Below are 18,179 nucleotides of genomic sequence, written 5' to 3'. Positions count from 1 at the left end.
ATAGATGAGGAAATTAAAGCCAAAGACGTGACTGACCTTGCCCAAGAGATGGAAATGGAATTTAGAAGGAAGGAAATGGTAGACTTCCTCATATAGGATTTCTATATCTTTCTCATGTTATTTATTTAATCCTTGTAATGTTCCAGTAAGGTATTTATTATTATCTGTATTTTTGACACATGAGAAAATTAAGAATCTAATTAAATGTCCCAGGAGCACAACTATTAGAAAGTGACAGATTACAGGTCCAAGTTCACATGGACAGTAACTGCCAACCTGGGATTAGATTGCAAGAGTCAAAACTTTCATCCCAGATCTTTCTACTACGATAAAAAATAAAAATAAAAAAAAAATTCTGCCTCTTTGGTAGCAATCCAATAACTTTTGGACAATACATGCATAGGCTCGTTTGCTTTGTATCATAAGAACAGAAAGTCTATATATACACCAATTAATTCCTCAGATCAGATATATGATCTAGCCTCAAAGAAACCCTCAATAATTGCTATTGTAGAAACCTTAATCCCCAATGTGACAGTATTTAGAGATGAGGCCTTTGGGAGGCCTTAGATTAGACTTAGATTAAGTAATGAGGGTCTCCCATCATAGAGTTAAGTTCCCTTATAAGGCAACTAAGGAACCAGGGCCTGTTTTCTCTGAATTGTGAGGATACATGAAGAAAGCAGTCTATGAACCAGGAGGAAGACCCTTACAAAAAATCCAGCCCTGCTGGCATTCTGATCTCATCCAGCTGCCAGAACTGTGAGAAATAAATGTTTGTTGTTTAAGCCACCCAGTCTATGATTTTCTGTTACAGCAGCCCAAGGTGACTAAGACAATAATACTAATTTTGCAACAAACTGGACTCTTAAATAATCTTTTACCTAAATTTTTGAAAATATCTTTAGGTAGACATTCTTCATGATGTCTATTTGATAAGAAGTTTTGTAACTAGATAAAAGCAAGGCAATCATATCTCTTGGCATAATTTTAAATAAGTCTTCAGATCACATTGACATATATATCACATTGATAACTTTATTGCTATTCATCTATAAAATAATGCTATTGAAATACTGAAAATATACAATTTTAGTTTTGCATGAGTAGAGATAAACATACACCACTACTTTCTGAACAATCGTACAAAGCATCTAGAGACAACAGACCTTTGCCTATAGCCACGAATCAGAGTTGTTCTCTCTGCAAAGTTAAGAAAAGTTGACTTTTTATCTGAAAGATAATAGCTTCTCTATTGCCGTATCACAGGTGCCAGAGTCAGAGAGCCTTTGTTTAAACCCCAGCCTTACAATTTACAACATAAAGTTGTGGAAATTATTTAGCTTCCCAATGGCTCAGTATGCTCCATTTTAAAAAGATTAATAATGGTACCCATATCAGAAAGCCTTTGTGAAGACTAAACAAAGTAATTTCCATTCAATAAAAATTGAAGAATCTGACAAACAGTACATGCTTAATTAATGGTGACGGTTATTAATACTATTATCTATTCATGTTTGATTACAGTCCTACCTACCACCTAATTTCAGCCTCAGTACAAAGGCCCTTTTTGAGAATAGCAAATACACATTTTATTTGATGATGCTCCTTGCCTATGATTTAATTATGACCTGAGCACACAAATGTGAATCACGGACCCAAGCTAGACATAATATTTTGGATAGACAAACATCTTTGGTGCAGAAAACTAGATCATAACTTTCTATAGACTGAAATAATTGTTTGTAACAAACTACGCATATGCAAAAGGTACTTGAGAATGCACATAGAAATGGAATTTCTGGGTTGTAAGTTTTTCAAATATTCAACTTTAACACATGATGCAAAATTGTCTTTTTCTAAGTGGCTATATAAATGTTTTGCTTCCACCATCAGTTTAACATCCTATTGATCCATATCCTTTCTAACACTTGGTTTTATCTGACTTTGTTTTTGTCAATTGCAGAGGTATAAATTGGTATCTCACTGTGGTCTTGATAAACATTTCTCTAATTGCTAATAAGGTAAGCATCTCCTTTTATCCATTTTTCTATTAGGTAGTTTGTCTTTCTCACTGATTTGTAGTTCTTTATGTATTTTGAATGCTAGCCCTTTGTTAGTTATATGCGTAGCAAAAGTCTTCTAGTTTCTAAGAGCTTGCCTTTTCATTTTCTTTCCTTAAGCTATAATTGATGAAAAGGCATTCTTAATTTTAATGTAATAGACTTTATTAATATTTTCTTTCATGGTTAACATTTTGTATGCCATGTTTAAGAAATGATTCCATATACAAGATCTGAAAGATAGTCACATATATTTTATTTTTATTTTTTATTTTTTATTTTTTATTTTGAGACAGAGTCTTGCTCTGCCGCCCAGGCTGGAGTGCAGTAGCTGATCTTGGCTCACTGCAAGCTCCGCCTCCTGGGTTCACGCCATTCTCCTGCCTCAGACTCCTGAATAGCTGGGACTACAGGAGCCTGCCACCATGCCCGGCTAATTTTTTTGTGTGTTTTTAATAGAGACAGGGTTTCACCGTGTCAGCCAGGATGGTCTCGATCTCCTGACCTCGTGATCCACCGGCCTCGGCCTCCTAAAGTGCTGGGATTACAGGCATGAGCCACCGCGCCCAGCCAATAGTCACATATATTCTTCTAAGTGTATTTGTTTTTGTTTTTGAGACAGGGTCTCACTCTGTTACCCAGGCTGGAGTGCAGTGGTGTGATCTCAGCTCACCGCAACCTCCACCTCCTGAGCTCTATCGATCCTCCTGCCTCAACCTCCCGAGTAGATGGGACTACAGGCACACGCCACCACCAAGTCCCACTAATTTCTGTATTTTTTGTAGAGATGGGGTCTCACCATGTTGCTCAGGCTGGTCTCAAACTCCTGGACTCAAGTGATCCACCTGCCTTGGCCTCCCAAAGTGCTGGCATTACAGAAATGAACCACTGTGCCCAGCCTTTTCTAAATTTTAAAGTTTGCTTTTGATATTTAAATTCCTAGTCCATCAGAAGTTGTTATTTGTAGGGTGGAAGACAGAAAGCCATTTTTTTTAAACATGAGAAACAAATTTTTTCAGAGCTCTGTCAAAGCCCCTTCTTTCTTCAAGTGGTCTGCCATGAGATCTCTGTCATAAGTAAGAGTTTTACACACACACACACACACACACACACGGACTCATTTCTGAGCTCTCAATTCTGATCCATTCATCAATTTTGTCTATATCAGCACCAATATTACACTATCCTAATCAAAATAGCTTTATAAAAAGTTATCGTATATAGTATGGCAAGCACCTCTTATCCTTCTAATTATTATTGGTCTTGGCTATTTTAACTCTTTCCATTAAAATATTAAAATCAATCTGTTAGTTGAACTCTTTACTGAAGTTACATTAAATTTATAGATCAATTTGAAATGAATCAATACCTTCATGGTATTAAGTCTTCCAATACATTAACATGATCTATCTCTCCATCTATTTTTGGTCTTTAAACTCCTTCAGTAATGTTTTTATAATTTGGGGGAGTAGGAAGAGGTTTATTACATTTAGTCCCAGGTGCACTGTAGTTTTTGTTGCTATGACTGGTTTATTTGTTGTTTTAATTATATTTTCTAGTTGTTGCTTGGATAACAAACTGTAATTAGCTTTAATGCATTGGTCTCACATTGAAGCATTTGTTAAACTTTATTATTTCCTGTAAAATTTATGTAGATACTTTTGGGGTTTTTTTTAAAATATAGAAACAGAAATACAATTTTCAAGTAATGACAGTTTCCAACTTTTTAATCTTTATGTATGTTTTTTCTTTTTCTTAAATTATTAGACATTCAATGCCATGTTGAATAGAAAGGGTCATAATGGGCATAACTTTTGATTTCAGTAGGCATAACTTCATGATTTTAAAAGGAATGTCTCCAATATTTTCCTATTGGGGTTACTTTTGTTACAGTTTTATTGGGCTTGGTTTGATAGATACATTTTATCATATCAAATGAAGGAAATTCTATGTATAGTTTACTAAGAGTTTCTAAAAATCACAAACAAATAATGGATTTTATCAAATAATCTCTTCTGCATCTATTGAGGTCATCATATAGCTTTTTACATCCAACATATCAATGTAGCAAATAATATATATTTGCATTTTTTATATAAACCTAATAGTCTCAGGGTATAGTATAATGCTGGATTCAGTTTGCTAAGATTTTGTTTAGGAACTGTGCATATATATTCATAAATGAGTTGCCTATAACTTTACTTTCTTATTTTGTCCTTGGGTGGTTTTATTATAAAAGTTTTGCAAGCTTTATAAAATGAATTAGCAGCTGGGCATGATGGCTCACGCCTGTAATCCCAGCACTTTGGGAGGCCAAGGTGGGCAGATCATTTGAGGTCAAGAGTTTGAGACCAACCTGGCCAGGATGGTAAAACTCCATCTCTACTAAAAAAAAAAAAAAAAGAAAACAAAAATTATCTGGGCATGGTGGTGCATGCTTGTAGTCCCAACTACTTGGGGGGCTGAGGCAGGAGAATCACTCGAACCCAGGAGGTGGATGTTGCAGGGAGCTGAGATCACACCATTGCACTCCAGCTTGGGTGACAGAGTGAGACTCCGTCTTACAAAAAAAAAAAAAGAAAAGAAAGTTTGTAATAAAAGATTGGAGTGAACAGTTCTTTGAAATTTTGATAGAACTCACATGTAAAACTTTGTGAACCTGGTGTTTTATTTGTGAGATGATTTTTAACTGTCACTTCAATTTTTTTTTTTTTTTTTTTGAGACGGAGTCTCGCTCTGTCATCCAGGCTGGAGTGCAGTGGCGCGATCTCGGCTCACTGCAACCTCTGCCTCCCAGGTTCAAGCAATTCTCCTGCCTCAGCCTCCCGAGTAGCTGGGACTACAGGCACTTGTCACCAAGCCCAGCTAATTTTTTGTATTTTTAGTAGAGATGGTATTTCACCATGTTGGCCATACTGGTCTCGAACTCCTGACCTCAAGCGATCTGCCTGCCTCGGCCTCCCAAAGTGCTGGGATTACAGTCATGAGCCACCGTGCCTGCCCTCTTCAATTTCTTTAATAGTTATGATTGCTATTGTTATATTAGTACCAATAAAGCTCGATAGTTATTGAGATACTTCTGGTTCGTTTTATCTTTCTAGGAATTTTCTTTCCACTGTCTTAAAATTCAGACAAAAATCAGTAAATATGCAGATTTGAACAGTATCATTAGCCAGCCTTACCTATTTAACATCTAGTAATTATAGACCACACATTCTTTTTAAGTTCATATGGAACATTTACCAAATAGCCTATGTACTGGTTTATAAATCAGATCTCAACAAACTTCAAAGAATTATAATAATAAAGAATATGTTATCTCATCATAAAGGAATTAAACTAGAAATCAGTAACAAAAAGATATTAAGAAAATCTCTAAGTGTTTGGAAATTAAGCAATAAATCTAAATAACCTATGGAATAAAGAAGAAAGTATACTGAAAACTAGAAAATATTGTAAACTAAATGACCTGATGAATGTTCTGATCTATTTGTCAATTTGTCTTTGACAGCACCAATACAATACTATATTCATCAAAATAACTTTATGAAAAGTCATTATATATTAATGGGACAAGCCCTCTTATCGTCTAATTACTATCAATCTTGGCTATTTTGACCCTTTTCATATAAATATTGAATCAATATGTTAGGTTGTAGTATCTTATTCATACTGAAATATTAAAAAGATGACATATACAAAACTTGCTTAGAGGAAACTTACACTTTGAAATGCATAAAGTAGTAAAGATGTTTGAAAAAAATCATAAGCTAATATCTATGTCAAGAAACAATAAAAAGAATATCAAATTAGATTCAAAGACAAGAAATGATAGGAAATAATGGTCAAAAATAAATGAACTAGAAATCGAGATCAGTGAGATTAACTTATAAGACTGATCAAAGAAAATAAGAGAAAAAACCCACAAATTACCCATATTAGATACAAAAAAAGATACTATAGATCCTACAGATATTTTAAAAATAATATGGAGATATGAGTAATTTTATGACAATAAATTTGATAACTGATGAAATGAACAAATTAAAAGTATCACTTATAAAAAAACCAGCCGGGTGCGGTGGTTGACGCCCCTAGTCCCAACACTTTGGGAGGCCGAGGCGGGTGGATCACGAGGTCACGAGATCGAGACCATTCTGGCTAACACGGTGAAACCCCTTCTCTACTAAAAATACAAAAAAATTAGCCGGGCGTGGCAGCGTGCGCCTGCAGTCCCAGCTGCTGGGGAGGCTGAGGCAGGAGAATGGCGTGAGCCCAGGAGGCGGAGCTTGCAGTGAGCCAAGATCGCATCTCTGCACTCCAGCTTGGGCGACAGAGCGAGACTCCGTCTCAAAAAAAAAACAAAAAACAAAAAACAAACAAACAAAAAAACTACATAAGACAAATAACTATGAATACTGTTATACCTAGAAAACAACTTAATTCATAATTTAAAACCTTCATGCAAAGGAAACTCCAGGCTCAGCTTCCCTGGTGATCTCTTCTAAACATTTAGAAAACAGCGAAGAGCAATCTTAAACTTCTAAGAAACAGAAAATAAGAGATCATTCTCAACTTATTTTATAATGTCAGACTATCTCTGATACCAATAACTGACAAGAACATTATAAAAAAGGAAAGTCATAAGCCATTATCTCTCATCAACATAAACTCAAAAGCTCTAAACAAAATATAGCAAATAAAATCTAGACATAAATTTTTAAAATATCACAAACACATGGTATCTATTATAGGAATTCAAGGTTAATTTAACATTCAGAGACAATGAATGTAATTCACCACATTGCATAACAGAGACAGATATATGATTATTTCAGTAGATGCATAAAAGTAGGTATGAAAATGTAATAGTCATTCCTGATTAAAGAAAGAAAATAAAACCAAAAACACCTCTCAAAAAGTAGGAATAGAAGAAAAATTCCTTAATTCAATAAATGGTATCTACAAATACAGCTAATGTTACATTTATTGTTAAAATACTGAAGGCTTTCTCCCAAAGTCAGTGAAAACCCATGTTCAGACACAAACCTGCACAAATATGTTTATATCTGTTTTATTCATATTTGCTAAAAACTGTGAACAACCCAAATTTCCTTTAACTAGCAAATGGATAAATAACTGTGATACATTCAATTTTAGAGCTGACTCTAAAGAGATAGAGAAAATTATCTGGGGTAATGGAACAGTTTTAAATATTGATTGTGGTAGTCATAATGTGATTATACACATTTCTCACAAGTCACAGAGCAGTAGATTTAAAAAGTGAATTTTGCTGTATGCAGATTATAACTTAATTATTTTTAGTGAGAAAAAATATTTATGTAGCATTATAAAACCTGATCATCTAGTAATCAGTCTAAGTGATGTGTTGGCACATGTTTAACAACCAGTTCTTAGCAGTGGGTAGGTGGGGAAAAGTCCTGATTTGTGACATTTGCCAATTTCTGTGATATAAATACTACCACCATGGCCCACTTCAATCTCACAATGTGATTTACTGAATGTGGAGCCAAGAAGAGATGTACCTGATCGGCTCTCATGAACTAGTAGGAGCTGACTCCAACATACCACTGAAATCTAATGAAAGACATTGAAGACTTCTGCAGAAAAATATAAAACGTTACTGAAAGAGGGATATACATGTTCTCAGATTAGAAAACTCTGTATTGTAAATGTGTCAATGCTCCCCATTGATCAATAGATTGATTATAACCAAAATCAAATTCTCAGCAATCTTTCTTGTACAAATTAACAAGCTTATTTCTCTGCTGCATAAATATTTATTATGCAAATTAATAAGCTTATATGGAAAGGCAGAAAGCCAAGAATAACAAAGAAAACCTTGAAAAGGAACAAAATTGGGGGACTTACACTAACAGACACCAATAGATAATTAAAATCTACAGTAATTAAGACAGAGTGATATCACAAGTATAAACAAACAGACCGATAGAAAAGACTACAGACCCATACATATACAATCATCTGATTTACAACAAAGGTGCCACTGCAATAAATGAGAAAAGGAGATCTTTTCAATAAATGATGCTAAATCAATTGAATATTCATGTGTGGGGAAAATGAGCCATCACCCTTAGCTCTCAGCATACACAAAAACCAGTTCCAAATAAATCATAGACCTATGCCTGGAGGAGAAGTGGACAAAAGATACAAATAAGCAATTGACAAAACCCACAATATTAAATGACCCCATAAATATAAAAAGATATTTACCGTCATGCAAATAAAAATGAAAAAATACATTGATAACTTTTTCACATATTGGATTTACAAAGATCAAAAGTGTAATAATTCTTTTCATTAGTTCAGATGTAAACTTATACTCACAGATACTACAGGTGGGAATTAAAATGGATACAGCATCTTTGGGCTGCAATTTGGCAGATAACTATGAAAAGCACAAATACATGTATTCCTGACCCAGCAATGCTATTTCAAAGAATTCATTCGCAGATATACTCATACATATGCAAAACACCAGAAACAATGTAAATGTCCATCAATGAGGGACTGATTAATAAATTATGGTTCATCCTCTTGTTAAATATAATTGTAAAGAATGAGGAAGTTCATTTGGAACAATTGCCCAATGTATATCATAAGAAATAACTCAAGGTATAATACAGTGTGTACAGTATGGCATAACTCAAAAAAAAGTATGTGGGAGAGTCTGTTTGGCATGTTTAAGAATAGCAAGTAGTACAGTATGCATGGAGCAGGTTGAAAAGGTTATAAGGGGCCAGGTCAGGAAGATAAGACAGAGCACAAATCTGAAAGGATTTGGAAGAGAGTAGATATTATGGGTGAGCGTAATGGAAAAGACTTCAGTGGATATTGGTATCTGATTATCCTTTCCTTCTCTGCCTTTGTATACTAGGTGTGGGTTAGGTAGATAACTGAACTTTACGTTTATATGTTCAAGGCTCTTGAAGAGTTACACATGGAATTAATGAAGAGGAGGGAGATTGTCTATTAATCATGACTTACATAGGCTACAAAATAAAACAAATACCTGAGTTGTGATAGTTCTTTATCACTCAGTATCAAATACTGAGATGCTTTATACAAAGAAGTCTCATTCTGTCAATGTAAGCAAAATACCATATTAAATATTCCTTCTTGGTGTAGAGACTTTTAAAAATACAGAAATAATTTGTTATTAAATGAGAAAATAAATAATAGAATAGAATGAATTTGTGGAATATTTATAAATATATAGCCATTAGTTTGTATGTAACTTAAAGTTAAGAAAGAAACCTATCATTAACATCAGCCCATACATATAATTATGGTAATCAACATTTACATATAAAAGTATTTAGAAAAGCTACAATCTAAATGTGTATCAACTAATAAATGGACAGATAAAATGTGGTATATCCATACGATGAAATATTATTCAGCAATAAAAAGAAATGCAGTACCAATATATACTATAATAGGATGAATCCTGAAAACACTATGTTAAAAAGTCAGTAACAAAAGACCACATGTTGTGTAATTCCATTTACATAGAAACGTATAGAATTAGGCAAATTTATAGAAACAGAAAGTAGATTGGTGGTTACCCAGAGCTGGGGAGTAGGAAGGGTATGGAGGGTATAACAGGTATAAGGTTTCTTTTGGGAGCTAATGAAAATGTTTTAAAATTATAATAATTTCAGAATTATATATACTAAATATACTCTGAATATACTAAAACCAGTGAATTGTACACTTTAAATGGGTGAATTATGTGGAATATATATTTCAATAAAGCTGTTAAAAAACTATTTAGAAAAATTTCAGTTTCTATAAAATAACAAAACCAAAAAACTAGACTAAAAATATTTAGAGAGCAGAAACTTTCTTATTTATCTTTGTATTTCTTAAAAACTTACAGCCTGGGCACAGTGGCTCAGGCCTATAATCCTAGCACTTTGGGAGGCCAAGTCGGGGTGGTTCACAAGGTCAGGAGATCAAGACCATCCTGGCTAACACGGTGAAACTCTCTCTACTAAAAACACAAAAAATTAGCCAGGCATGGTGGCACGTGCCTGTAGTCCCAGCTACTCGGGAGGCTAAAGCAGGAGAATCGCTTGAACCTGGGAGGCAGAGGTTGCAGTGAGCTGAGATTGCACCACTGCATTCCAGCCTGGGCCACAGAGCAAGACTCCATCTCAAAAACAAAAACAAACAAATGAAAACTTATAACAGAAGTTCACACACAGTAGGTGCTCAATAAATATTTATTTACCTATATTTAATACAAATAACTGAAAAATATTGGACTGCAGGGTATTACTAAGAACAAATGTTATGCACTTGACTCATTATTTGTAACTATATATTATCTACACAATAAATATTATCCTTGTTAATCTAAAATAGGCTGGGCATGGTGGCTCATATCTGTAATCCCAGCACTTTGGGAAGGTGAGGCAGGAGGATCGGTTAAGCTCAGGAGTTCGAGACAAGCCTTGGCAACATAGCAAGGTGCCATCTCTACAAAAAAATTAAAATATTAGCCAAGCATGTTGGCACATGCCTGTAGTCCTAGTTACTCGGGAGGCTGAGGCAGAAGGATCATTTGGGTCCAGAAATATCAGATTATAGTGATCTATGATCATGCAACTGTACTTCAACCTGGGCAACAGAATGAGACCCTGTCTCTAAATTTTTTTTAATTCAAAAATCCTTTGGAATGCATAACAAGTTTCCTCAGCACCAGATTTCTTTTTTCTTAAACATGTTTTGCTAAATTAAACTCAGTTTCAATTCCCAGAATACTATGCAAATCCTAAAAAGAGAGGGGGCAGGAAACAGGTCAGAAGTAAACCAGATGGAGACTAGCACTTTACTATGAATAATACAAATGTACAGCTCACAAGGAAGGAAAGAACCAACTATGCAGATGCTCCTCAACTTACAATAGGGTTACATCCTGATAAAACCATCGTAAGTTGAAAATATATTTTGAAAATGCATTTGATACACCTGACCTACTGAACATTACAGCTTAATCTACCCTACCTTAAACATCCTCAAAACACTTACATTAGCCTACAATTGGGTGAGATCATCTAACACAAAGCCTATATTATAATAAAGTGTTGAATATCTTATGTAATTTATTGAATACTATATTGAAAGTGAAAAAAGAATGGTTATATGGGTACTTGAAGTATGATTTCTACTGAATAGGTATCGCTTTCATACCATTGTAAAATTGAAAACCCATAGGTTAAACCATCATAAGTTGAGGATAGTCTGTATATCATTTCACCTCTTTATATACTTGGTGTTATAGTCAATCACTATAGGGACTTTGGGGACTTTTTCATTCTGTGTGCTGTTCTGAGTTACTGGAAGCTGGCACTCACGACTGAATTTAGCCATGTAGAAGGGGAATCTTCAAAAATGTCAAATGTGGAGAATAATCATATTTATATACTAGAAATGCTGTGGAAGTATATTTCTAATTTTCTCAATTGTAAACTTTGTAAAAAAACAATTCTATCTTTCCAGCATAAACTAAGTAAGATGACACACTCTGGGCATATTGCAGTCATTATACAGAAAAAAAACATACCACCAAGGAAACTATCTCTTGGCAACTAAAATTAAAAAGAACTATTACTTTTTCTTAAACTATTTATGTCTCTTCCTAGCAGTAGAACTCAAAGAGAATGACATAAAAAACATTGTGTGAATGAAAAACTGAGAATGACTTCCAAAGTAACAGCAAAAGAGTTTATACAGAGACAAACAGAGATAAGGAAACAAAAACAAAATACTAACTCATAAATGTGAATCTTAAGAATGTTAGAGCAACAATAGAGATATGGGATTATATGTAATAGATCTCAAAACACTTCCGTACAGACTCTCAGGTAGTTCTGCTGTTAATGATAGCCTTTGAAGAAGAGAGTTAAAAAGATTAATGCAGATCCTGCAATATGAAGGCCTTGGAAGAAGTTAAGTCAGTCATTTATATAACAAGCTATTTATTTATATCGGACACAAAAGAATTCCATAAACCATTCAGTGGATGTCTCTAGAAGAACAATGACATGATGATGGGGGCACTGTGAGTGTGTATGTGTGTGTGTATGTGTGTGTGTAGAAAAGTAAGTCACTAATAAAAATAGAAATAGAAATGGATAATAGACATGAGGGGAAAGTTAAGTCTTTCTAGTAATTAAAGACAAACTAATTAAAACAGCCTTCCTAAATCAAGGACTAGACAGAGGGGAAAAAAGAGATAGCCTTTTTGGCTATCATAACTAGTAAAAAAAAAAAAAAATATATATATATATATATATATATATATATACACACACACACACACACACTCAGTATTGAAAACAATGAAAAACACTTAAAAATACACATACCTTTTAATAAAACAATTCCATGTGTATTTATTTACATAGAGGTTCATAACAACATTATTTACATAGTGACAAATTGGAAACAGTCTAAATGTCTAACTGTAGGATACTGTAAATAAATTATGTCACAGTTCTATTATACAAGATATGGAGCCATTCAAAATCATGGTATAGAAAAAAATCTCATCATAAGAAAATATGTTCACATGTTTTAAGAAAAACAGATGGAAGGCATAATTCCCACTAAGAAAAACAAATACATATACCTTTGTAGTCACTGAAAAAGAGTCAGTTTTAGACACAGTTGTTTTCTAAAGAAATACCTAGTCCTTTAATCATCTTTGAGTCAGCTATATTGAAAATGGATGATTACTCTTTGTGCTGAATTTTGTCTGTGTCATGCTCAATTCTATCTCCATCATTCTAAGCTGTTCTCTACATTGCAAAGATTGGAAATATACTGCAGAGACTGTGAAACTACGGCACTACAATTCTTACAATCCATTCTTGGAGAGCTCTTGTTTAGATTTTGCCAATGAAAAGCATTAATGACATTTGGAAGACAGGGTGAAGGAAAAGCCATTATTGCCTTCTAACAGAAAGAATAGATATGTGAACTGACAGCAGCCATGAGACTTGCAGCACATGGCAAAGGCACAGAACTACACCAATTTGTGGACAGTAGCTAACACTTCCACCAGATAGTCAGGCACTTGGAAAAAGTATGTGATAGAGCTTTGGAACAGGCATGGAGTATAAGGATATTCAGTCCCAGGTGAATGTCCTCCAAAGGGCATTCACTGCTGAGGACCCTCAAGGTAATTAGGTACACAAGGTGACTCATTTTATGGATATCAGTCAGTCTCCTTCCCCAGCTATCCCAGCTCAGTAGTACCAGAAACTAACCCAGCAAAAGAAATATAAAGCACCTACATTAATATCAGATAAAATAGACTTTGGAGCAAAAAGCATCATGAGAGATAAAGAGGTTTGTGGCATAAAAAATAAAAGGTTAAACTCATTAGGAAGATATAACAATTCCACATTTGTGTGCACTTAACATAGCTCAAAGGTCTATGAGCAAAATAACAGAACAGAAGGGGAAATTGACAAATGCACTTCATGTTTTTTTAAAAACTTATCTGAGAACTTTAAAGTATCTATCAGATATCAGTATTTGGTAGATCAAGCAGTTCAAAATCAGAGTATAGAAGATATGAACAATACATTTAGTAGGTTTGAGCTAATGGACATATATTGCATACTGCATCAAAAATCAGAAAACATGAAATGCTTTTCAAATGCACATGGGATATTTATAAAAATTAAAAATGCATTAGTACATAAATCAAATTTCAACCAAGTTCAAAGCATGGGTGTTCTATAAACATGAACTGCTCAATATTGTAGCCAGTAGCCATATGTGACTTTAAATCAATCAAAAATTAAGTGTATTTGGTCCTCGTTCTCACTAGCCACATTTCAAGTGCTCAATAGCCACATATGACTAGTGACTACCATACTGGACAGTGCAGACAAAAAACATTTCCATCACCATAGAAAGTGGTGCAATACAACATATATTCTGACTATAATAAAATAAAGTATGAAATTGATAACAAAACATTAATTTAGAAAAAACCATACTTTTACCACATTCATGAGTAAAAAAAGATATTATGAACAATGATACGGTCTGGCTCTGTGTCCCCACCCAAATGTCACCTTGAATTGTAATCCGAATTGTAATTCTCATGTGTTAGGGGAGGGGCCTCGTGGGAGGTAATTAGATCATGGGGGTGGTTCCCCTATGTTGTTCTCATAACAGTGAGTGAGTTCTCATGACATCTAATGGTTTTGTAAGGCACTTTTACCCCATTAGCTCTGCGCTTCTCTCTGCTGCCGCTACGTGAAGAAGGATGTGTTTGCTTCCCCGTATGCCATGATTTTAAGTTTTCTGAGGCCTCCCCAGTCATGCAGAACTGTGAGTCAATTAAACCTCTATAATTAAACCTCTATAATTCCTTTATAAATTACCTAGTCTAGGGTATGTCCTTATTACAGGATGAGAATGGACTAAAATTACATATTAAAATACTTAAAACTGAACAATAATAAATCTACTACATATCAACATATATAGGATACAGCAAAATTGTTATGTAGAAAAAACTTATAGCCTTAAATGCATAGATCAGAAAAAGAAGAAAAGCTGAAAATATATGAGCTCAGAATCCAACTTCTTAAGTTACAAAGAATAAAATATAGAATAAACCAAAAGAAAGTATAATAATACAGATGCACAGAAATTAAATAAATAGAAAAGAAAAAAGGAGAAATCACATGATAAAAGATATACTAAGGAAGGTACACGTAAACAAAATTAAGCAGAGAAAATAACAGAAAACTTAGAACAACCTTATGCCAGCTTGATGAAATGGATAGATTTCAAGAAAAATGTAAATTACTAAAACTGACTCAAGAAGAAATAGAAAACTTTAATTATTCTATAACCAAAACAGAAATTGAATGAATAGTTCAAAATCTTACATGTCAGGTCCAGGAGGTTTAATAGACTAGTTTTCTCAAACTACATCATCCTAATCTTACATGAATTCTTACAGAGAATTTTTTTAAAAAGGAAATGTCCATACTCATTTTATAAAATTAGTATAGCCTTGATACCTTGATATCAAAGTCAGACAAAGAAAGTGCAAGAAAGGAAATTCAGTGACCTGTAAGCCCATGGAAAAGACACCATGAGCAAAGCTCACCCTCTGGAGTTGAAAAAATGTATGAACAAGAAGTTATAACTGAAATTAAATGGTGGCAGACATGTCCAAGGAATATTGTGGGGATTTGATCCCTTTATGAATCTTGTGATAGATAAATGTGTGGAGATGGCAACTAGTGGACAGCAGAACAATATTGGAATGGTGGTAATACAAGGAAATAGTACCATCATGTTAGAAGCCTTGAAATGAGTATAAATAATGACCGTTCAGAAGAGAAATCCATGTTGCCTCTCCAAAGGGCCTATTTTACTATGATGTAAAAATTAGGTCATATACATTTTCATATTAGACTTTTTGTTAAATAAACTTTTGTAATAGTCAAAAAAAGAAATTTAGTTGTAAACATGCTTGCAAATATCGTCATCTAAAGATTAGCAAACCCAGTAATGTATTAAAAAAGGAAATACAGCATGACTATCCTGGATTTCTAGAAATGCAAGATCACTTCAACATAAAAGATCTATTAATCTAATTAAACATATTAACAAACTAGAAAAAAAAACCATATAATTATTTGAATGAATGCAGGAAAGGCATTTGTTAAAATTCAATATCCAGTGATGATTTTTAAAAACTAATAATTATGAATAAAGGAGAAATCTGATGAAGTCTTAATCTGATGAAGTGAGACTGGGAAGAGTTCTGAGAAGAACTCTGGAATCCATTGAAGACTTGAAACTTCCAGGGATAAGCTTGGACATAAATTGCAGTTAATTTCAGTCAATTTTAGCTCTTAGCTAGCAGGAGCTACACATCCCATATCTCCCAGTCTCATGGCATATGCAGCCATACATGTGTTCCTGGAGCAGCTTGAACGCAGGTTGTGGGACCCAAGGTGGGGAAAAGAACCCTGTCTTCCAAAATTTGGAGATCTGTATTCTGATTGATAATTTGCTGCTTCTGATCATGGAGGTGCAGATACAGGTGAGTTGTCCTTGTTGCACACCCCACCTCTCATTGTTGGAAGCCCCACCCACTCTAGCTCAAGTGACTTTCAGGGGACTTAAAGGGCAGGTTCCTTCAACTACCCCTTCATTTTTCTTTTTCCCCCCTTTTGGAAACCAGACACTAAAGACTAGGACATTCAAAAGCAACTGCATACACAGGGGAAATTAGTTACCGCATATGCCCAGGGAAAGGCACAGGCTCAGAAAAGACCATGAAGATCTTAAGTTTACATGTCAGGCTGATCCTTGACATGGAGACATCCTACAACAATTAAAACAAAAAGAAAAAATAGCAAACCCTGGGAAAGAGAGAAATTCTGACTTCCAGAGTTACCACATTATTAGTTTCAAATGTCCAGTTTTCAACAAATCACAAAGTATACAAAGAAATAAGAAAGTACTAGCCATTTAAGGGGGAAAAAATAAAACAGAAACTGTCCTAGAGAAAGACAACATGGCAGCCCTACTCAATAATTACTTTAAAACCACTGTCTTATAAATACTCAAAGAACCAGCAGAAGACATGCAGAAAGTCAAGAAAAATGACATACAAACAAAATAGAAATTTCAGTAAAAAGATAGGAAACCTAAAAGTAAACCAAAAATAAATTCCACACTGAGCAAGATGGTTCATGCCTGTAACTTAAGCACTTTGGGAAGGTGAAGTGAGAGGATCATTTGTGGCCAGGATTTTGAGGCTGCAGTGAGTTTTGATCATACCACTATACCCCAGCCTGGGCAACAGAGTGAGACCCTATCTTTAAAAGAAGAAAAAAAGAAGCTTAAAAATATAATAATTGAAATGAAAAATTCACTAGAGGGAGTCAAAGACAGATTTGAGCAGATAAAAAAAATCAGCAAACTTGAAGATTAGGAAAATAGAAATTATCAAGTCATTGAAGAATAGAAAGAAAAAAGATTGAAGAAAACTGAAAACAGCTTAAGGAACCTGTGGGACACCATCAAATGAACCAACACACACACTGTAATAGTTTCAGAAGAAGAAAAGAAAGAGAAAGTGGCAGAGAGATTATTTGTAGAATAACAGCTGAAAACTTCCCAAGTTCGATGAAAGATAGACATCTGAGAAGTTCAACAAATTCCAAGTAGGATGAACTCAGAGACCCACATTGAGACCCATTATAATCAAACTGTCAAAAGCCAAAGACAAAGAAAAATTTGAAAACAACAAGAGAGAAGTGACACATCACATAGAAGGGATTATTAACAAGATTTGTCAGCAAATTTCGCATCAGAAACTTTGGAAGCAAAAGAGTAGTGGGCAGACATAGTCTAAGCACTGAAAGAAAAAAAACCTGTGAACTAAAAATCCTATATCCAGCAGCTCTGTCCCTCAAAAATGAGGAAGAAATTAAGATATCCCCAGATAAACAAAAGCTGGAGTTTGTTACCACTAGACCTGCCTTTCAAGAAATGCTAAAGGTAGTGAGTTCTGCGTGTTGAAATGAAAGGACACTACACAGTAACTTAAAGCCATATGACAAAATAAAAATCTCAGTAAAGGTAAATATATGGGCAATTATTAAAGGTAGTATTATTTTAATAATAGTTTGTAGCTTCATCTTTGGTATTCCATATGATTTAAGAGACTAATACTTTTAAAAAATAATTATAAGTCTAAAAGCTACTATAATAATAATTGTAATTTTGGTCTGTAATTCCACATTTTCTTTTCTATATAATTTAAGAAACTAATGTATTCTTTTTTTTTTTTTTTTCGACAGAGTCTTTCTCTGTTTCCCAAGCTAGAATGCAGTGGCATGATCATGGCTCAATGCAGCCTCAACTTCCTGGGCCCAAGTGATTCTCCTGCTTCAGCCTCCTGAACAGCTGGGGCTACAGGCATGCACCACCAAGCCTGGATAATTTTTTTTTTTTTTTTTTTTTTTTTTTTTTGTGGAGACAGGGTTTTGCCATGTTGACCCGAACTCCTGGTCT

General features: G+C 34.3%; 1 protein-coding gene and 1 pseudogene across 2 annotated transcripts in view; one reads left to right on the top strand and one right to left on the bottom strand.

Moving 5' to 3' along the window:
• ATL1 (atlastin GTPase 1) overlaps nt 1–18,179 on the bottom strand; it is a 99,673-nt gene that overhangs the window by 45,586 nt on the left and 35,908 nt on the right. The window lies entirely within an intron of this gene.
• LOC112628294 lies at nt 15,238–15,580 on the top strand (annotated as a pseudogene).

The sequence above is a fragment of the Theropithecus gelada genome, chromosome 7b (genome assembly GCF_003255815.1).
Source record: "Theropithecus gelada isolate Dixy chromosome 7b, Tgel_1.0, whole genome shotgun sequence".
NCBI lineage: Eukaryota > Metazoa > Chordata > Mammalia > Primates > Cercopithecidae > Theropithecus > Theropithecus gelada.
Note: the sequence above shows the minus strand (reverse complement) of the source record. Positions and strands in the feature narration are given on the sequence as shown.